Raw genomic sequence first — 23,114 nt, 5'->3', positions numbered from 1 at the left:
TACAAAGTCAATGCAAAGACGAGAATTGCGGGAACGTGCACGGCGCGATCTGGTGCTGTACAAACGGGACGAACCGAGGCGAATATATATTCAGGTCTGAACGCAGCTTAAGCCTGCATCACGGCAAAGTGTCATGCTTTCAAAACATGACTTGGAAGATGATGAAAGTGTCAAAAGATGAATACACATGGCCACCAAAGGAAAAAGGAACCAGTGAGTCGTTTGAAAATGTGTATGTGATCATTTTACAAAATGTGTGTTGCACAGTGATGTAGGCCTATGAAGTAGCAAGATTATGCACTGTCCTTGAAGTTGCTTGTGTACTTTTTTAATAGAGAAAATATCGCAAAGAAATAGCAGATTGACAAGCTCCCAAAGTGTTGCAAAGTGACACGTTGCGAGCGTGTAGAATGTTGTGTGCTATGCTGTTGTACAAACAAATAGGGCTCAAGTTGATTATTAAAAGTATTTCAATTTATATTCATTTTTAAAGTGCTTGTTGATTATTCAATTGATCAAAAAGGTTACCTATAAGAACTGCTGTGAAAATAATCGATACTTACAGACAAACAACATAAACGACATATGTAATAGTATGACCTTTCCAACTTATAGCGTGTTCTAAAGGATTTTTTTCAGTCCACAGATCTGATGTCTTCTACGGGGTCATGCACAGGGCAGAACATGCTCTTCTATCTTTTGTTTTGTTTATAGTGCCACGTCGTTCACCCAGATCTCCTCCAGGCTCTGGAAGTATAAAGAAGCTTATCATTTTCTACAGCATTTCATTCCGCATATTTGACAGTGTTATAACATCCATCCGGGAGTACACTTAAAAGATTTCTTTTTTGTGGCTTTAGACCTTTTGCAAGGTACAGTGTCTGCCGGCGGGGTGCATGCGTTTGGTCCGACGTACCCAAAACCGTTCCGACAAGCATTAGTCCGACACCCAAACCCTAACCTAACCTCACATGAAGCCATGGTTTAGTTTTAACCTGCCACGGGTTAGTTTTAAACTGCCACACATGTCGGTGTTGTCGGACTAATGCCGAGTTGAGGAGTTTAACTTCCCCGTTCAAGGACACTTTAGCAACGATGTGCCCACCGTCACTCACCGGGAACAAACAGTTGGCCTTGTATTAGCCCGACGCCAAAGCGCTAGCACTTCCATCAGGCACATTGGGGTAATGAAGAATGGAGGTGTGGAGAGGGCTGAACTTCAATAGGATGGCACTGAAAATAGCCCTACCCAATCCCTAGAGCTCTCCTACACATTAGGAGTCCTAATGTCACGCTGCCCTTGCCCAGAGCAACGTGCACATGCGCGCACGCACGGCCGCATGCACGCACACACTCAGAAAGAGTCAACGTACGTTCACTCAATGTGATGTTGCACTAATATGGACACTGGGACATATACGCGCGCACGCACGCACGCCCGCACGCACACACACAAGCACACACACACACACGGTCCGACAGGTATGAGTCCGACACCCTGACCAAAACCCAACCCTAAACCTAACCTCATAGGAAGCCACAGGTTAGTTTTAACCTGTCACGCATGTCAGGAGCCATGAGTGAGTTTTACCCGGCCACGCATGTTAGTATACAGTCTAACCGTGCACTCCCGTCCCCGCCCCCCACACACACGCATTGGGAAATTTCCCTGTCCAAAATCTTACTTTTCAGCATTCAAATTGTTGCTAATCCATAAACTCAAAATGCGTCAGTCACATTGCGACTCATGGTTTTAGAGCTTGTAGAACTGTTATTTTTGCTACATTTGTGTGACACTAGTAGTATGACGACGTATAGGGCATTAAATTACGAAAAACAAAACTTGAATAGCATGTATAGGCTAATAACTGTAAGAGTGTACTAGAGTGACAGAGAGAAAGACAAGGGGTTCATTGTAAGTTCACCTTCGATCGTCTGGAAAGACAAGTCTGGTTTATGTAAATCACACACTGTATCTCTAAGCACGCATGCAGCGATGTCACAGCTTTTAATGCAGCACATGATTCCTCTGTGACTTCCTCTGCAACACACATCAACCTTGTTAACCTGAACTCACTGCTACAGCTAGGGGTGGTTAGAAAGAATCACTTGCTTCGAATTGAGGACACATGGAAATGTCCAAACTTCAAAGTACCACCTGCCGTTTATTCTGTGATGTGGTTCTTTCTTTTCAACTTGTATACGCTATTTTGGACTAGTTCTAATTTGTTTGGGTCAGAATGAACCAGAAAATGTGTGGCATCTGCCGTCTGTTGAACTTCTTGAAGAAAAAAGTACTTATTTGTCTAGAAGAATGTTGTCATCTCTATTCTCTGCAGAAAAGCAGTTTTCTTGACACTTTATAACTCTACTCCACATGTACTCCGCTAAAACCTTTCTATTTTGGGTCTCGGCTGACCTAAAGCTTATATTATTTGAAATATTAAATAATTTTATTAATTCATAAATACATGTATTAAATACATTATTAAATAATATTATTTCAACTCAACAGCAGTTGCGGGTTTTGGCATATAAGTGGCTCACACTTCAACTATTTTCCCCCAATCACTCAGCACTTGAGGAGCAGTAATTTGCTGATTCATCCATCAGTCCATGCAGCAGTCGTTTGTTTTGTTCGACCGATGGAGGGGACAGCTATCAATAATGCAGCCGCCCGACCGTGCGTTGCTCCGAACCAATTAATTATGGATCAGAGCTGACAACGCTTCAATGCTGCCAGCATGCCATAGCCTCAATCAATGGGTTTTCAAAATGGGCTCCGCCCTAGGGGGCGCCAGGGGGGAATTAGGAGAGTCAAAATAAGAAGAAGGAAGAAAATGCATCTAGCAGTCTGTGGCTCTCAACCTGTGGGCCCCAGAGGATATAGTGGCCCCCAAGATAAGATAAGATAAGTGATATTACCACTGGTACATTAGTAGGGGTCCAGACTCCACACAAATGAATGGAATTGCGATTTCAAGGGGGAGTGGTTAACCAGGCTACAAAAACCCCAGTGGATAGTGTCGATGATACAGTATACGTTATCAATCTATACAATCATATAATTGGGAGATCTAAAGGTCAGAGGTCCTTTGTCCATAGGTTTCCTATGACTATGAGCCTCTACCAAATTGCTGAATTTCGTGGAAAGCGAACTGCCAGAACTGCAAAACATGGCGGAAGAAGGAAAAAACTATCACAAAAAAAAGCAGTCTTCGCCCCTTCGGACTTGACCCCTAATAATAAGAAAAAACAGCTACAAGCTCTCTTTTCAAGTTTATTTCCGAGTGTTTATTTTCGTATATCGGCTATTTACTGTATTTTCTGAGGGTTTTACATTTTACAATATAGGAGGGCTGCAGCAAGAGACTATAGTGGCCCTCATTTATCAACGTGTTGTACACCTAAATGTGGGTGTTGTACACCTGCATGTCCACCTGGTGTACCCCTACGTTGATAAATGAGAATCTATGGATCCTTGGGGTCCTTGTGTGAACCTGAACCACTGAGCTACCGGTAGTTACACTATAAGCCACTGGTTCTCAAACATGGACACCCAGTTTGATATGTATTAGCGTATGTTATACCTATAGTTTTGCTAAATGTAAAGGGAGTAGGATGCCACTGTATTATTTGATGCTTTTTACATTTTTTAATCTCTGGAACCCTAATCTAAACTGTAAAATCCTCAGCACTCTCCCACAAGGGTCCATTTGGTCCCCTGGCCAGACCTGACTTTGAGAAACAGTGGTATAAGCAACTTACAGTATAGCTGAATGTATTCTATAGTATAATAGTAGTCATAAATTCAGCTTCCTTCTTTTCTCTAAGAAGACCTTGGGTTGTGTTTATTTCAAACATCGTTCCATGTGCTTCTTCACAGTTTCAATGAGTGTTGGTGTAAAGAAGTCTTTTCAAGGACGGGAGGATGTTTACTACTTGGTGGCCTTGTACACACCAGCACACACAAATGCATGTGCGTGAGGCGCAAGCACACGCACTCACGCACGCACAAAATGCAAATGCTCAAGAGAATTGCCTCTCCCAAACTCTCCTGAACTTGAATGCAGCAATTTATGTTGAAAGAATTGTCCTCGGTGTAGAAATCCGTGCGTGCGTGCTAGTAGGTTTGCACATGGGCCTACATTTACCTTATTCCAAAGATCACTAGCTTTGAATGGTCTCTCTTACAGTAGCTTTCCAGAATTGGAGTCTCCAGTTGTAATCAAGGCCTTTGTCCGAGTCTCAGACCGAACTCACATGTAAAGACACTGATTATCATCACGTATATGAATCAAGCTCTATTGTCCTCTCCTCTCCTCTGCTCTCGCCTTCACCCATCTTTTCTCATATAGATTGTGACTCATGACAAGGAAGGGACGTTATTGTAGACATTGAATGTCAACACAGGAAGCCTCGTTTCTGTTGAAATAGAAGATAAGCGTGAAAAGGCTTTGACATCTCATCTTTCTGTTTCACCATCACAGCACGCTAGTATAGCCGTATATAGCATATATGTTTAACCTTCAGCTTGGGAAAGACGTACCGTAGTCATACTATATGTAAATATGCATATTTTAGAAGCAGAGTCCTTGTTATTTTTGCATAATGGACATTGGAGGGCAGACAACCATCTCCATACTGTACTTTACATATTGTTATACTACAACGGCAGCCTTTCAGAAGCTGTTCCCAAAAAGTTGATTTATCTCTATGCCACCGCACCTCACCACTCAAGAGTCGGATATTCAATTAATCAAAATATAAGTCAGGTCACACAATTAAGTAATACGTTTTGTTTTATTTTTCCATGCCTCAGGAAAGGCTCACTTTTAAGTGTCTGTAAAAACTAAAACAAAGAATTTACTTATTGCAAAGAGCTCATATTTGCCAGATTAGCTCCAGACACACAGAGAGATACTGTACACACTGTAGTGTACACACTTATCACACTGTAATTAGAAAAGAATAAATAACTGAAAATGTAAATACTCGTCAAGGCGCCAGTGATTTATAGTCCAATTCTTTTGAGAACAATACAGTAGAGACTTTTTTTTCTCCAGCTCAGGTGGAATCATAAAACAGATCATCAAACTTTTCTCTCATTCCCATCTGTTCCAGGTTTCTCTCTCTCTCTCTCTCAAAGTATATACTGCACCATTCAAAGGCATTACATGCAGTAGTTCTCTCTCTCTCTCTCTCTCTCGCTCTACTCTCTCTCTCTCATGTCACTCACAGCAGTATCAGTGGATGCTGTGTTGATTTTGTCGACTAAAACTGACTACCTTTTTTTCACTGACGAAAAAAAATAGTATTGAAAATGTGGTGCAAATCTTTGAATATATATTCTTTCAGAGTTTTGAGTCCCTGGAACAACATATTTTCAGATGGGGGTCGGAAGCCAAATACATATAATTTTTGGGGTCCTTGACATGCATTAGTTTGAGAACCGCTGACATAGAAACATATAGGGTTTTTCAGAAAACTGTCAGAATTTAGAAGGCATATTTTGTAGAATTGTTCTCAGGTCTAAATGGGTTGGCGCAGTAGCGTCTTTAGAGGCATGTATGATTTTCCTCTTTTGAAAACCAATGTCACGGCCGGGCCACATTGGACCGCTCCTCAGACTGCATTTTGCCTGTGAACCAGGAGCTTGACACCCCTGGTTTAATGCAATTGTTTTAATATAGACAGACCAAAAGAGTAATGCAATTTTAATCACAAGAGGCTAAAAGATATTAGAGGAAATGCAGAAGTGAACAGCTATAGGAGACAGAACGGAAGCAAACAGAGGACAGCAGCACCCGCACACACACATACTGTACTTACGCACACACACACACACACACACACACACACACACACACACACACACACACACACACACACACACACACACACACACACACACACACACACACACACACACACACACACACACACACACACACACACACACACACATACAGAGAATGTCACATCATCTTGCAGGGCGTGGGTTCTATTACAGGAAGGCCAGTGCAATGCATTTGCTGAAGCGATAGCACTTAATCATTCATCAGTTAGATTCTGTAAGGTCAGACTGTCCGTGCCCAAAAAGTTGGCACGAGAGAGAGAGAGAGAGAGAGAGAGAGAGAGAGAGAGAGAGAATCCATCTCCTGAATTGATTCAGTGCATGTAATTGAACCCCTGACCCCAATGTCAAAAGATCAGCCAGAGAGAAGACAGCAGAATTATGGATTGACACTACAGCACTGTAGAGGTATGGCATGCCAATGAGAGAGATAGAGATAGTATCTCTATAGAGAGAGAAAGAGAGAGACATACAGCCACACATCCCAGCCAGATTGAGCCCATGAGGTCAGCCTATAATGCTGCTTAACTCTTATCCTTACCGTATACTGTTTAAATTATGTTTTTATCTTGTATGCTCTAGTTTGTGTCATTTTTATTTGCTTTCTCCACTTCTCCTGCCCTTCTACAGCGCTACAAAGTCAGAGCCGAGTTGAGTTGAGGTAAAGAGTAACCTCGCCTCGCCAGGCTTTCCACCTCGGAGGTGTGAACCGGTCTGGAGTGGATGATATCGTTATGTCATGTTGTAGTATTGTTTTGTAGTCATCACGCAGGAACAATCATCCGGAACTTCCTTTTCCCTCAAACCGGAAGAATAACAATAAAAGCTCTCGTATAGCCTATAGCTTTTATTGAGAAATATCGATTTGAGGGAAAAGGAAGTTCCGGGAAGATTGATGACTACAAAACAGGGCTATAGAGCTGTTATTTTCGCCAACTTTTATGAAATGCCCAGATACTAATGTGCATTTGGTTAATAAAGACCTACACATTTCTAAAGATAAAGTCCTTAACAACACGACTTTGACGTTCATTATGTGAAGGTGATCCAACAAGCTCACATATTTTATACACTTTTGCTAAGCTCTGAGATGTTAAAATAGCAGACGTATGAAGTTCACAACGCGTCGTGGATGCGACACGTTGTGAGCTTGCAGGCCTGCTATTTTTGACACTGTCGTATGAGGGAGCCACGCACGCACGCACGCACGCACGCACGCACGCACACACACACGCACACACACACACACACACACACACACACACACACACACACACACACACACACACACACACACACACACACACACACACACACACACACACACACACACGCCTCTGAAGGTTGACAATGAAACGGTGTGACCAATTACTAGGAGAGGATATATAGGACAGACCTTTATTGATCCCGTAGGGGGAATTCAGAATCAATAGGAGTATATAGCGAGCGTGACTACAGCCTTCTTGAGGGTGGGGGCGGCGGCACGCCATTCTCCCGCTCCGCTCACATGCTCTGGCTGGCAGACAGTTAAGTGGCAAGATACTGCAGTGTGTGAAATACCTTGTCACGCACGCACACGTACACACACCCAGGGATTCCCCTTCACTGTTTACACGGCCAGTGGTTATTGGATGTACAGTACCACGCATGTGGAACCTGTCTTTATCACGTGTAAAACACAAGACACTAAGCAGCCAGCAGCGTGCGTGAGTGTGCGTGCGTGTGTGTGGCAAAGATGTCAACATCTCATGCAGGGCTGTTTCTCCCACAGAGATTATGGAAGCTGTGAAACTGTCAGTCGTTAAGCAGAGCGACGTTTACTGCTCCTTTCAACAAAACAACGGAAATCTTCCCTCCCTCCCTGTGTGTGTGTGTGGGGTGGGGACGACGACGACTGTTCAATGTCTCTTTATCTTTCATATCAGGAAAAGACAGGTTGTACATATACTCTATCTGCCGCAGAGACCTCCAATAAAGGATTGCAAGCGACGAAAAGTGGAATCGTGTGTCGTCTTCAGACCTTTCATTGTCTCTTTCCACTTCCTTTGCGTCCTGCATCCAATTGGAAACACTGGTGATGATGACCTACAACACTTTATTTTACTACAAATTAGTATTTTAAACACTTTCAAAACAATGTTCATATACATTCAATTGAAAGTTCAAACTTTTTTCCAGAGAATTCCAGGGAGACGAAAATCTATAAACAAACAAGATGCAAGACAGTCCCATATCGTCACTGTCGGGTGCAAGCCTTGTGTGGTTAATATTCAGTCCTAAGCTCTTGTTAATACTTTTAATTTATTCAATATTGAATAAATGACACACTTAACCACACTTTACAAATTCCTTTCTGTGCCCCCTTCACAGGCTATACCAGTTGCTGCTCGCATCCAACTCAAAACACCAGGGCCTACAAGACGATCACGTCTCTTGTCTATACACAGCTGGGTGTAAAAAAAATCGTTTATTTCCTTAATTTCTATGAGAACCCCCGTGATCTCTGATCTGTGCAGATATACAAGCTCACAATGCGTCGCATCACGGCACATTGTGGAAAAGACGCTGGCCAAAGCACGTCGGAGGGTTATAAAAAAAGGAGTGAATATCCAGGTGATAAAACTGCTGTACACAACACTTCAGTAGCTCTAACGACTCACTCAGAAATCTATCTAAGTCTATAAATCTCTGTCCATCTTCACGCCATAAAAAACAAAACAAAAACGTGGAAATAAACAAACGCAACACATTGCATGTTTTCTTCCGAGATGGCTGCTTTGTATATTCAATATATAAAGCAATTACCTTAGTAGAAAAAGCAAGTGTGCGCCCATATTGTAAACAAGCGTGTCTACGACTGTTTGAGAACTGGCAAAGGTACTGTAATGCAAAATGCTAATTTGTAGTGGTAGAATTGGAGCAGCAGGGGCGGTATTGCAGTCACTGCACCGCACTGTAGAGCAGCATAGTATTAGAAATGATTATTGTCTGTACTATAAAGTTCAAGTTGTCTATCTGTAATCTGTTGTAATTCTGTTGTTAGAAGGAATACACAAAGAAGCACGCAGGAGACTAAGAAAGGGGGGACGGACAGATGGACGGACAAACCGGGTTCCTGAAAAGGAGGTGGTGCCCCCCTAGTGCCTGTTGGACTATACTTTACTTGAGTATTTCCAATTTCCAGTTGTCATCAACTGAGGGACAGCCAGTGGACAGAAGAGCCAGGTATATCTGGCTGAACAGGGTCATTAAGTTGCTGTTATGTTTCTGTTTGTTCATTTATTTTCATTGTTACTGTATTGGTTGTTGTTCATTATTGTTGGGATGTTTGTTGTTGTGCTCTGTGTGCGCAATGTTGAAAATTTGTTTTGTTGCATGTATGCTTTGGCAATGTAGAACATATTTATCATGTCAATAAAGCCTTTTGAAATTGAGAAAGGTATAGAGGGAGAGAGCCTATATTTCACCCTTGAATAACCCAGGGCAATGGGCATACTGGTGGCTCGCACATCTCAACAAGTTGATAGTAAGAGAGAGAGGGATGGAATAGTTGTCTGTCTGTGGGTGACTGGACAAATATGCTCATGTATCATAATTATGTGTATATGTCAGACCAGAGCTCAATCAGAGAGAGAGAGAGAGAGAGAGAGAGAGAGAGAGAGAGAGAGAAAGAGACTCTACTTTACCCTCACAATAATGAGCAAACATTTGATGAAACATTCTGTGAAAATAACCGAACTACAAGCATCACAGTTAGCTTGTATACATTACAGTTAGCTTGTACATTGGCTATTTTCCACAAAGAGATCTGGTGTAGAGGGGCAAAGTATAGTAAATATAAACTATATATAACCTGGGGGTATATATAGGTTAGAATGAAGCAAACTGAGAACAGTAGGTGGAGTTTGGCGGAGACCCACGTACGCCTTAAAAATAGAATGAAAGAAATCTAAAATCTTTCCCATTTCGTGGCTACACAAACTAAGACGCTCGGAGCGCAAGTCTTAAGCCTTTATCCAAACTGAAGCCTTTAAGTTTAGCTGGAGGACAGACAGTGCTTGGACACATTGAACATAATGTCCGTTTGATTGAATGCTCCTCTCTCTGGTTATATAAGAGGCAGTCACCTAGACTCCCGTCTGAGTTTGTTTGAAAACACAGCCCTTTTGGAGATACACTCGCATGTTTTAAAACCTCCCTTTCTAAACACTGGGATTATTAAAAGGGAAACAGACACATACACACACAGAGTGAGAGAAGGGTAGAGGGAGGATATGATAGAGATGGTGAATTACAGAAGAAGAAAACAGTGAATATGGAGAAGGGGATGTACTGTATAAAGGCAGCCAGAGGGAGACGGCAAGACAGAGAGAAAGGGATTGGCCATGCAGTAGTGGTGGAAAGTAACTAAGTAGTCTACTTAGGGCCGATTCATACTCCTATTTTACCGCTGTTTCGGCGCTGTAGTGCCGAAATCTCGGCTCGTCAGAAATTTTCAGTAGCACCGAAGAGACGACTTTAGGATGGTACCCGCCCCCCCCCCGAACCTCAAATGACGTCACATTGTAGGCTCTACAGAGCCGAACCGACTTTTATTCGGCTCTAAAATAGGAGTATGAATCGGCCCTTAGGAATCTGGTGGCCCGTTTCAAGACCAAATATGAAGGCCCCATATACGTATACCTATGACATAATTATTCTGTTGATACAGGCAAATACAACCATTTGTTGATAGTGATACAAATAGTTTTGACTTCAATATCACATGCAGCCATATTACTCTCGACAATTACGCAACAACAACACCTCTCCTCATCCTGTCGTCCCGACACAATTAAGTGTCTCCCCTTTACCTCCCAATGCCGCACATTTTACCCAGGTTATTAACAGGAAATAGGTGTAACTTAACATCATGGGAGAGAGCAAGGCGGCGAGTGAGTGAGAGAGACAATGCGAGAGAGAGAGGGCCAAAAGTGGCAGGGGGTTGACTGATGCTTGACGTCAGTCGGAGCTCGGAGGCCCCCCTGAGGGTGGAGGCCCGTTTTAATTGAAACTGGTGAAACATAGCAAGGCCTCCTATGCATGTAGGGTACTCAAGCACTGTACAAGACTGCAATTTTTTACTAACTAATTACTACCCACTTAAAACCCTATAGGCGTTTAGAAAATAACGTCTTTAGATCAGCTACTTACAGGACATTCAAAAAGACCATTCGAAGCAACAAAGAGAAGAGTGGATGTGAGAGAGAGAGAGAGAGAGAGAGAGAGAGAGAGAGAGATGGGTCTGTCGTCTGTCCAAACAGCCTTGTAGAAGACAGGAAGTGTTTATGCTCTTCTCTGTGTTCATGCATAACTAGGAATAACAGCGATGTCAGAGTGACCTGGAGGTCGAGTATTTTAGCACCAGTGCACGCACACACACACACACACACACACTGCCTGGAGGAGAAGAATAACGGCGATAATAATCTTCACAATATACAGTAGAGAGAATCCACTGTACAATAATGTATAAATATAGACAGAAAGGTTGAGGCATACAGTATGTTGGAGCAGTTGCTTATAGGGTTGGCGGTTGACATTGGTTGTGTGGGTGTAAACATGTAAACGTGTGTGCGCGTGCATGCGATAACCAAGACAGTGTCCGCTTCCATAGTATCATTGAGTCAGATTCCAAATTTCCTATACATGAATATTGATAGCACACTAGCATATAATTATATCACTTCATGGGAATCAGACTATTTATATTATATAAATTATCTATCTAAATGTGTTTTTCAAATGGTTTTAGAACAATATATACAGCACAGTACAGGACCCTATTTTGGTGTAGTAATGGGTGACCATTTCTAGATGTTTTTCTAGGTGTGTTTCTCCCTGCCTGATGTGTGTGGTGTTTTTGGGACACATCGTGCACCGTGTGGGAGGAGGTGTGTGTGCAGTACGGGAGCAGCACACTGCTATTTGGGTGTCAACCAGGATCACGATTTGCATCTGGTGCCTACGGTTGTATCTGCGTGTGAGAGCCCAGTTAGTCTGCAAAATCACACAAACCTGTTTTATGTTATTCTTGTCTGTTTCACCTCGATATTAACCCCTTGAGCTTTAAAACATGTTTCATTTTGTTTGTGCATTGGTTAAAAAACATACAGACACGTCGCACAACAGATACCCATGATCATAACAAAACAAAATAACATACTGTAACATAATAAAACTATGCTACAGTACTTAAAAGCACAACATTTTAAAATCCATTCATGAGGGAGGAAAACCAATGTAAAAAAAGAATAAAGGAAAAACAAAGAAAAAAAAATCCAGGCACTCAAGGTGGATTTTACAAGTAAAAGGCGTTTGTTATTATTTGGGCAAGACCTAGACATGAAAATACACCAACGCATGTTTAACAGGGCAAATAGAGTGGAGCGCACCTTGGCAGAATAAAGCTGCCATGTACCCAAACACTACATTGTTAACCTCCCAATTTGGGCAAACTTCAAATATAAATATAAACTTCAAAAGTCAAATATATTAAAAAAAACTTACCATAGCCACACAGGAACACATCATCCACTCACCTGGCTGTGGAGCATCTGCCAGATCTGATGTTCCTGCTTTTAAAGAGAGTTCCGCTGGTGTACTTTAATGAAGGTATGAGTCCATATCAGTTTGTTTGATTTTAGTATTTTACTGGACATCATGGAACTGCAACAAGACAGTTAAACACATGGACATGAATTAACATTTAACACACGTTTCTGTCCAGTCTGCTTCACATTACAACACAGCGTATTCCCCTCATTGATGGACAATACTGTATCTGTACATAAACAGAATAACATCACATTAACACAAATTTGTTTTAAATTAAAATAATAAATACACGACAATAGCAATATTAGGCTGCTATTACAGTTGGTTGGAATTAATGAATTCTTCACAAAACAGAGTCACACAGTAGCAGCTTGGGGCCTATCTGCAGTCTGTTAGCTTTAGCAAACATTGTGGAGACATGAAAACGGACAACCTTTCCACCATCAAAATACCCACTGGTTATGGCTACTTCAGGTGTCTAAGTTTACCCACTTTTTAATATCTCACCTGCAACATGCAGTGTCATGGACATGCTCCCCAGCTGCCCCCAAAAACAAAACATGGACATCATGTTTCAGTCTGCTTCACATTACTGACAGAATCATGTAGAGCTCACTGTGTTGTGCCCCCTTGTGGTGTGGTGGTGTATGTGTAACATGTGTTGTATTTTGCATGCATGGAACACAGTGTGACTATTTTAGTAGAAAAGACCAACATTACATATAGGCCTACAAGAATAATGAAAACGTTTATGCATGAACTTTAACTATTTAACTTGTAATCCCATGAACTCATACTATGAACTTGAGTAGCAATGAATTATAATGCAATTTAAAAAAAAATGGGGTGGCTTAATTAGGCTTATCCTACCCTAGCATGGCCCATGCCTGTATGATTTCTGGTCTAGAGGCGCGGGTGCCAGACGAAAACAGTCGGTGGATATTGGTTCACAGAGCACCCAACTATTTAAAAAAAATCTTTGAATATATATTCTTTCACAGCAAACGTTTTTAACTCAAATCTTTGCTTCAGGTTTTAGAAGGCATTTCTAGAATTCAAAGCATGCTCAGAGTGCACCAGCCCCATGTTATATAGACATTTCTCATGCACAGGTCACAAGGATAGGTGTGAAATGGACATAAACATAATGACTGCTGCACGGACCTCCTAGGCGGATGTCTGCTCATGGTCCACAGTCCACTGTTCGTCCCTTTGGATAATACAGCAGACACTGAGCAGACATCCACCTAGGTGCACTGCACACCGCACGACCACAGTAATTTTATGTTTATTTGGCATTACACCAACTAACGCTTCTCAGAGGACCAGTGCCAAACATTAAAGGAGCACTTTGCACATTTTCAACCTTATCTTCATATAATTAGTCCTCACTAAGGGTACAGGCACACTATCGCGTCAACAAACACCTAGACCAGGCGTCTCTTCCTCTTGAAGCCGTGCACTAGCGTCATTTCCGTCCACCAGTTTAGAAATCAGGAAGAGACGACTGGACTAGGCGTTTTCTTGCCGCTTCTTGGCGCGTAAGTGTGCCTGCGCTCTCTAAGATTCTACAATTTCCATCTACTCACTCTGTGTCTCATTGGTCAGCTGTGGACAGTTCAGAAACCTGCCTACCAGTGATCCATGATGACTCCAAGCTAATAGAAACGACAGCCTTTAATTTTCTTCCTGGAAAGTCAGCATGCTGAAATAGAAGCCAATTAATACACAAATCAATTAATGCAAATACAATGCATTGATAAAACAAAACCAAAATGTTATCTTGTTTCACATGACCAAACCTGCCTACCAATGATGTCACGCACATGGCGGCAGGTTTCTGATCTGTCCACACTCCACAGCCCTCCTCCGAGAGACAGAGCAAGTAGTGAGCAAGTATATAAACATGGGTTGAAAATGGCTGAAGTGAAGAGGTGTACCTCCACATGCATTACGCCCCCCTAGTGAGACCTTTCACTGTCGGGTGAAAAGAAGATGTTGGCTTGACGGCCCGGGTATCGGAGGAGACCTGAGGCTTTCTTCACCCTCCCAATGACTGATTGTGGGGGTTAGCAGAGATGGAGTACTTGGTAGAGAGGCTGGGGAATTGGGAATTGGCTATACTAAATTGGGGAGAAAATGTTTTTCGTTTGCCTTGAAGGGCCATGTTTTGCATAATAACAGTCTTTCCATTATGTCTGCCCACGATCATACAGTATGTTTGTTTACCCCAGTCACTGATACTAAAATCTGATATTTTATTTTTTTCTATGAATCTGAATGAAAAAAAAAATACATAATCTGCTTTTGGCGGTCTGTTTGAGGGGTTACACCTCCCGCACAAGGCCATCAGTTTGCTCTTTTATTATTATTTTTCCAAGGATTCTCTTCCATGCCACTGTGATCATTAGCACTGCAAGTACACCATCTCAGAGTGGGTGTTCGCTCTGAGATTGAGATCGAGGTCGGGGTTCAATCCCCAGGCGAGCCATACCAAAATGGTAACCCAATGCCTCCCTGCTTGGCACTCAGCATTAAGGGTAATTGAGTGTAAGTCCCTGTGACAAGTATGACTTAACTAGCACCATGTCCGTGGGGGTTGACTTTGGTTCCCAAGGTTACTGGGCTGAGTGCAGCACAATGCTCTTGTGTGCATCAAGTTAATCGATGCACACACATGGTGGTACATCACTAATCACCACGCTATTCGGAGAGACAGAGCGTCCGTCATGGAAATTGGAATTGAACCCTTTTGTAGACAGCCGGTAAAAATGTAGCGTAGCTTGCGAGTTTTTGTATCTATACAGGCGAGCTCACTGCAGGTATGATGTATACTGACTATAGCATTGTGCCCTACTTGCACATATAGTGCATCACTAATGTATAGGCACGTTGTAGCTGCAGCTCCTGGCTGTCCCTGTGCTTTGACAGTCCGCTTGTTACTGCGTGTGTAACAAGAATGGTGTTGCTGTCAGGCAGAACCCTCTTATCTCCATATTCAAATATGAAGATAAGAGGGGGGGGGGGGGGGGGGGTGAAGGCCCTATACTCTGTGCCCATCATACCACAGCGTCACAGGAAAGCATAAAAAGTGGAAGATACACAAGCTCGACACTCAGCGCTAAGCGAGGAGTTTAGAGTCCTGTTCATTCGTTAGGGCAAAGTACGCATAGGCCTACACTCTCATTCACTATACCTGGTGTACTGGACAATAGGCCTACACTCTCATTCACTATACCCGGTGTACTGGACAGGCCTACACTCTCATTCACTATACCTGGTGTACTGGACAGGCCTACACTCTCATTCACTATACCCTACACTCTCATTCACTATACCCTACACGCTCATTCACTATACCTGGTGTACTGGACAATCCACCGATGATGCTGATCCTCATCCCAGCCGTTTCACACTCAACTGCGAACCGATCCAAAGAGAGCTGGAGGTCTCGGACCGACCAAGCCGTCAGGACTACATCATCTGCAAAAGGCAGTGAGGCAATCCTCAGCTCACCGAACTGTAACCTCCTCTCCTCCAAGACTGCGTGTCGAGATCCTGACCATGGATATCATCAGACCCCCAGCGCAGGGGTACTTGAGGGCGTTCCAGGGAGTCCCCAGCTATAGTTAATATACTGTATAGCATCAAAATGAGTTTAACCTTTCTAACCTTACAATGACCATAGCGGATCTGTGAGCTTGTACATAGGCTATTTTCAAAAAGATCTTGAAACATCTTCAATGCTTTAGAAACATTTTTGGCCAAATACATGTTCATATGGGGGGGTCATTGAGAATCACTGAATTACAGTATATAGGTGACAAAATGCACAGCCCTGGCGTAGGGCTCCCCCCCTTGGTTGATTGACATATACATACTGTACATGCACGCAAATTTGAACATGATTCATGTGATGACACATATCCCATGCAGCACCCTGCTGTGTTTGTGCGAATCCCCCGCTGCTTTGTGAAGGTCATTAGAATGTGCCGGGGTTAGGTGAACATCATATTTTATGAGGGAGGAAGTGAAATATTGAGGCCATATATAGATCGATGTGAATCTTCAAGTCTTACTGGGTCTTACTGTACTGGGCGTTTCGGTATATATCCTGTGTCTACAAGCTCACACCGCTTCGCTCACATGATGTGTTGTGAGCTTGTACATCTATTTTTGGCTTGCAACACCGTCATAGGACAATGTATAAATATGTCTTAAACGTTTGTGGCTCTTTGGTGTCAAGTCAACTGAGAGCATTATGATATTTGCTATACATTTGATAAACTCTCTTTCTCTCTTACTTTGTCTTTAGAGAAGGCTGGTTGTTGGATTTCTGGCCAGCTGTCAAACTTTCCTAAAAGAAATGAACACATACTGTATGCCGATCTCTCTCACACACACACACACACACACACACACACACACACACACACACACACACACAGAGAGAGGCTGCCAGTTGCTCTGCTTATGTGCGCTTTGCACCACTCAACGGCAACATGCAGTAGCTCCCTCCCTTCCTCGTTTTCTCTCACTCTCACTGTTTTGCACTTCATCTCTCTCTCTCTCTCTCTCTCTCTCTCTCTCTCTCCCTCTCTCCTCCTTCCCTCCATATGTTCTCTTGGTCTCTCCACTCCAGTGAGAGCTCAGTTGGCTGGAATACCTCGCAGCCGGAGGACAGGGCTGATCCTCTCTCTCTCTCTCGGTCTGTCAGTGAGACTGTAGCATCTGGAGATAACGGAGGAGTTTGAACAAGAGAAAAAGAAGAGAAGATGAGAGAAAGGACAGAAGATAAGAAATTATGACTTTCCTGTTTCCTTCCCTCCCGTTTTGCCTCGGTAAGGTAAGTAAGCATTGGACCAGAGGAGGAAGAATAAGAAGCAGTCACATAATTATGTTTTACTTAAGTAAAAGTTGCAACCAGTAAAAATACAAAAGTATTGGCATCAAGATAACTTAATTTACTCATTATACAGAATCATACAATTTGTAGACCTGCTTTTTAAGTGGTTAATGTATGTTGTGTATTAATTATCTGCGTAAATCTGCAAAGTCTTATTTTTTGTAGTGGATTAAAAAGAACACTATTTGCATCTGAGGTGTAATTGAGTAGAAGTATAAAGTATTGCAAAATGGAAAAGTACCTCAATATTGTACTTATACCACCACTGAAACAGAACTACTGTTTAGTCAAGGTCCCATACCGGTATATAGACACAGTGCTATGTTTGTCTGCGTATAGATAATATATTGATAAGAAAAAAACTATTCAAAATATTGTTTTAATTGATAATTTGATCTAATCCAAAGTTGTCTCCTAGGGGCATCTTTATTATCTCCACATCTGTCTAAATTATCTTAATTAACTTTCACACACCTGACCTGACCTTGTGGCTGAGCATTGCAACCTTGCCAATCACATAGGATACACTGTATCATTGCTGTCGGGTGGAAACCTCATTACTGTATGTCCAAAACTGTTACTTTTCGGGATTTAAATTGAAAAATGTACGCGTTTTAAACTTGTAGATTGGCTATTGCTTTTATGTGACACTGTAATTAATATGACGAGGTAGGGCATTAATTGGCAAAAGAAAGTGGTGTGCTGGGATGTGATAAGTGGTTTCTGCTGCTGCACCACAGCAACAACATGATCTATCTTGTTTTCCAAGGTCGTCTTATAGAACCAAACGAGTATTCTCTGACACCTTTATGAGAGGGTGAGACGTCACTGTGTCCAGTAAAATCGCCATGCAATCAAATGAAACCTCTTATAGATTTTTCACTAAACACTGAGGATTTCATGGTGTATCTTTGCGGAAGAAACCAAACTCCAAAATGTAAATGTTTCTGAAAATGGAAAATATATATTGTTCTGAAAACAAAGCAATACTGCCACATCAAAGTTGGTGTTGTGACTGTATTGTCATTATTGCTTGCATGAGAGTGGGAGAGGTGGTGGAGTTAGCTGTTTTAGCAGACAGTTTGAGGTTCCAATGGAGTTAAGAGGTTTTGTCTGAAGCAGTTTTTACTACTTTTCATTGGTTCAATATTGTTTTAACCAACACTATACATGTACATGTAGTATGAGTTTTTAATACATGACTTAGACCAGTAGAGATAAACACATGCAGCATGTAAGAATAAAAATAATCAAAAGCAATTCAAGCTTTGTCACACAAACATACGAATACCGATTATATTATTTGTTTGTTTGTTTATATTACTTGTGAAATTATGAAATTATGCACTAATTTGACACATTTCCAGACAAAAGTACTCAAGTGCTGCACTTACAGTAACACATTTCCGGCCAAAATCGTGTATACGTGTTACAAACCTTATCACTTGTCCGCCACGCACGTAAATATACGTGTTACAACATCTGTTTCTGGCATGGCCTCTTACGGCAGCCGTCTATGGCCTCAAACGGCATCCATCGAAACGGACGAGAGAAAACAAAAACAGTTGAAAAACGGTCATCCAATCTCTGGCCGCGATCTTTAGCTGAGTTTATCTCGGAATCAAAGCTCAGATTTGGTGAAATGAGATAAAGTATGATCTTAGGATGGCAATAAAACCCTTGCGCTTCTCTCCGGTTAGCATATTATCGTGTTGCATGCTAGTTTAGGACCCGATTGAGCGATGGACAGGATGCGGCTCTTACTTCCGGTCACAGGACCCGCAGTTTTTTGTAGTTTTCGCGTGGCAAGGGCTACAGAGGTGCCCGAAAACATGCCTGCAGGGAATATGTTTTAAGTAAAAACGGAAAAAAAGAACTATAACCCTAAAACTGCGCCATGCGCTTGGGAATGGCTTTTTACTATAATGAACTTAATATCTCTTGTTTATGGTAACATATTTGATTTTCTTCTTCTCTGTTGTATAGTGCTGTGCTCACACGTTTGTGTTCATTTTAAGATGTGTTATGAATTTGTAGCCTATACTGTATAATTATGCTATATGGGGACATTATTTATTCTTTAACTCCTGTGCTTATTTACCCTTTGGTGTCAGTGTGTGTGTGTGTGTGTGTGTGTGTGTGTGTGTGTGTGTGTGTGTGTGTGTGTGTGTGTGTGTGTGTGTGTGTGTGAGCGCGTGCGTGCGTGCATGTGTGCGTGTGTGTGTGTGCGAGTGCATGCGAGTATGTGCGTGCGTGTTTGCGTGCATGTGTCATAGAGGAGAACGAGAGAGTTAGATGGTAACTTAGAAACAGGAGGCTGTATTGTACAACAAAACATCTCATGTGTCCACAGACCAGATGAACCATGAAGGGAGAAAAAGAGAGAACTGAGAGAGAGAGAGAGAGAGAGAGGGGGGGGGGGGGGGGGGGGGAGTGTGGGAGAGATGGAACAAGATAGAGTGGGACAAGACATGAAGGGGGCAGAAGAAATGCTCTTGGAAGGAGATACTGTAGCAACCCAAGGCTAACGGACACGCCAGGAATGCTTTTATACTATATACTCCATCGTACAGCAGTTTTAAAATATATCTTAAAGGTGTAGTAGTTCACTGGGGTCATTTTAACGTTAAGTTTTTTTTAACCCATTTAGACCTGAGACTGATTAAAAAAAATCCTTCCAAAACCTAAGGTTTAGCTGCATACGCCTGTAACGTCGTCGAGGCCAGTGCAAGTGTTACGGCAAGTGGCGAAATATTGGAGGGGGGCTCGAGTGAGTCTGCAGTTCTGATTGCAATGGGAAGTTCATTCCATAGTTTTGGAATGCTTCCCTCCTATTTTTAAACCCATTGAACATCTAACCCTGTTAGAAAACGCACATCCCTGCTTCTGGTGGCCGATATTGTCCTTCTAATTAATGTCAGACTCTTTGAAAACACCCCCGTCCTTAAGCCGGCGCTTTTCTGCCATGCAATTATAGTAAGGATGCCCTGTATTGCCGTGTATACCTGTATAGCGCTCCTCTTCCCAGCAGCCAAGGATTAATGCGTCTGAGCTTATAATAAGCGGACATGGCAACACTGGAGAGAAGCGCTGCGCATCACTGTCACGTTTGATCCTCCATGGCTGTGTGTGACAACAGTCATTTACCACCTGCCATTGAATCGTTGCCACAGCCATGAGAAGTCCATGTATAGCAGTGCTGGAAATGAACTAAGTACATTTACTTAAGTACTTTTTTTGAGTATGTCAAATGTTCAGTACTTTTACTTCTACTCCACTACATTCAGAGGCAAATTTTGTACTTTTACCCCACTACGTTAAATTATTTGACAACTTCAGTTACTACAGTAGTTACTTTGTACATTTTGATTATTATTACAAAACATACTGTTACAGCACCAGCCTAGGGGAACTGGACTGCAACATGAATGCGATGGACCCCTCTTAAAACCTCTCAAATGAACCACCAGCAAACAGGAGTACAGTCTTTCCATGGGTTTTATTTCGTCTTTAGAAAAATCAACACTAACTATTCTAACCCTAACTGAACTGTCTGGAATCAACAAATGAAAATACAATACGACCCTAACTGCTACTCAACGAAACAGAAGAAAACTGGGCACCAAAATAAAGAACCCCCCCATCCCCACCCTTACCAACCCGACTGGTTAATGATCATTGCAAGGTGATCTTTATCTCATCAAAGGTGACAATAGTGGCACTAGGAGAACACATTATAGAGCACAGCGTGTGTTTGCTGACAGTCCACATGAGAGTGAAGAGAGGACGCCTGGCACTGAACAGAGATGGCCTTTTATCCTCCTCCACCACCCGCCGAAGACCAATCACTGCCTCCCGGCTCTGAGTCGCCACCTACTTTCCAAAGCATTCACTTAATGCTCTCTCTCTCACTCTCTGCTCAGATGACACACCTGTCACACATCACTCTCTCACTCTCTGCCCACCTCCACAGATGACACACCTGTCACACATCACTCTCTCACTCTCTGCCCACCTCCACAGATGACACACCTGTCACACATCACTCTCTCACTCTCTGCCCACCTCCACAGATGACACACCTGTCACACATCACTCTCTGCCCACTTCCACAGATGACACACCTGTCACACATCACTCTCTCACCCTCTGCCCACTTCCACAGATGACACACCTGTCACACATCACTCTCTCACTCTCTGCCCACCTCCACAGATGACACACCTGAGGCTGTCACACATCACTCTCTCACTCTCTGCCCACTTCCACAGATGACACATCTGTCACACATCACTCTCTCAAGCCATCACATAACAGGGAAAAGAAGGTTAACCCTACCTATATTCCAACCTCCCCATACTCATATATAGACCCGGGGTCGTAACAATACATTCACCACTTCAGCTCTATATACATTTGAAAATAGCCAATCAAGAACACAATGCACAATACACATTGTGTGCTTGTAGATTTTGTATACATTTGAAAACTTGAAATGGGACACATTTTAATGCCAATACTTAATTATGTACTTTTACGCAAGTACATTTTGAATTTCGTGTTGAGATCTCTTCACTGGTCCTCCGTTTCAAAAAATACCCGATAGGACCCCGAGACCTGTGCGTGTCTGGATCTGTGTTTTACGATATTATCACTCGGACCTGGGTCGGTTCCGTTTCTATTATCTCCGACCTTGGGTCTGTTTATTGCTATGTATAATACCCGAGAATAGACAGACAGACCCAGCCAGGGACCCAGAGACACACACATCTGTCTATATGAGTGGTTGCACTAGGGTTCAGGTGGTTAGGACCACAGGGAGGACATATCTCAACGTTGAGGGACCTCTAATTTAAGTACATGTTCCATTTTTAGGACGTCACATGACACCTCATCCCTCTCCTGCGTGCTGATAAATGCATTATGGGAGAGCACAAGGGGGCCTGGATTAATGAGCGTGATATAATTTCAGCCTCATCTGTATGTGTGCGCGCGAGCGCATGTGTGTGTGTGTGTGTGTGTGTGTGTGTGTGTGTGTGTGTGTGTGTGTGTGTATGTGTGTGTGTGTGTGTGTGTGTGTGTGCGTGCGCGTGAGAGACAGAGATAGATAGAGGTAACTATAGTTTACCCGTATAGCTAGAGGTAAAAGAAAGGAACGTAAGACTCCCCAGAGATTAGAAAGATTTCTAGCCTTCCGCTGATTATCTATTTTATGAAATGTTATGAAACAAAGTGCTTTGAGTGCTTGTAATAAGCTACATCTTATATGGCAGTCAGACATCTCAAGAGCTACCAAGATCAACCTGTTCAAAGCCAGTGTGGAAAGTATCCTTCTCTATGGTGCCGAAACATGGACAAAGAATAAGGAGTTTCGGGATCGTCTTGATGGAACATACACAAGACTCCTCATGCATGTCCAGAACCTCTCATGGAAGGACCATCCCACTAAAGCTCAGATTTATGGAGGCAGGGTGTGATGAGGTCAGATCAAAATAAGGAATGTCAGAACAGGTCAGCTCCATATATGGAGATCTAAGGGTGGCAGCAGGGGCAGTGTCTTGACGGTACAGGGTTTGATGAGGGCCCATGGGGCCAGGCCTTAATTTCCGGGCCTGTTGAGAACTGAATTGCCGGCTGCCAGGCGCGGCTGCACAAATAACTTTGGGGCAGGCTTTCCCCATGTATGGGGATGATGATGTCATAGTGATGTCACGAGACCTCATGGGCACAAGATTTCATAGTTAACATATATGG

At 42.7% G+C, this 23,114-nt stretch overlaps 1 protein-coding gene across 4 annotated transcripts in view; it reads left to right on the top strand.

The window, feature by feature from the left end:
• The first annotated feature begins 17,119 nt into the window (after positions 1 to 17,119).
• LOC308310733 (protein shisa-like-1a) overlaps positions 17,120 to 23,114 on the top strand; it is a 47,004-nt gene continuing 41,009 nt past the window's right edge. For all 4 annotated transcript variants that reach the window (XM_080757133.1, XM_080757135.1, XM_080757136.1 and 1 more), the window contains exon 1: positions 17,120 to 17,300. The gene's annotated coding sequence lies outside the window, so the exon portion shown is untranslated. The remainder of the gene's footprint in view (positions 17,301 to 23,114) is intronic.

The sequence above is a fragment of the Protomyctophum bolini genome (assembly GCF_963924005.1).
Source record: "Protomyctophum bolini genome assembly, chromosome: 23".
Lineage (NCBI taxonomy): Eukaryota > Metazoa > Chordata > Actinopteri > Myctophiformes > Myctophidae > Protomyctophum > Protomyctophum bolini.
This window is presented reverse-complemented; position numbering and strand designations above follow the sequence as displayed.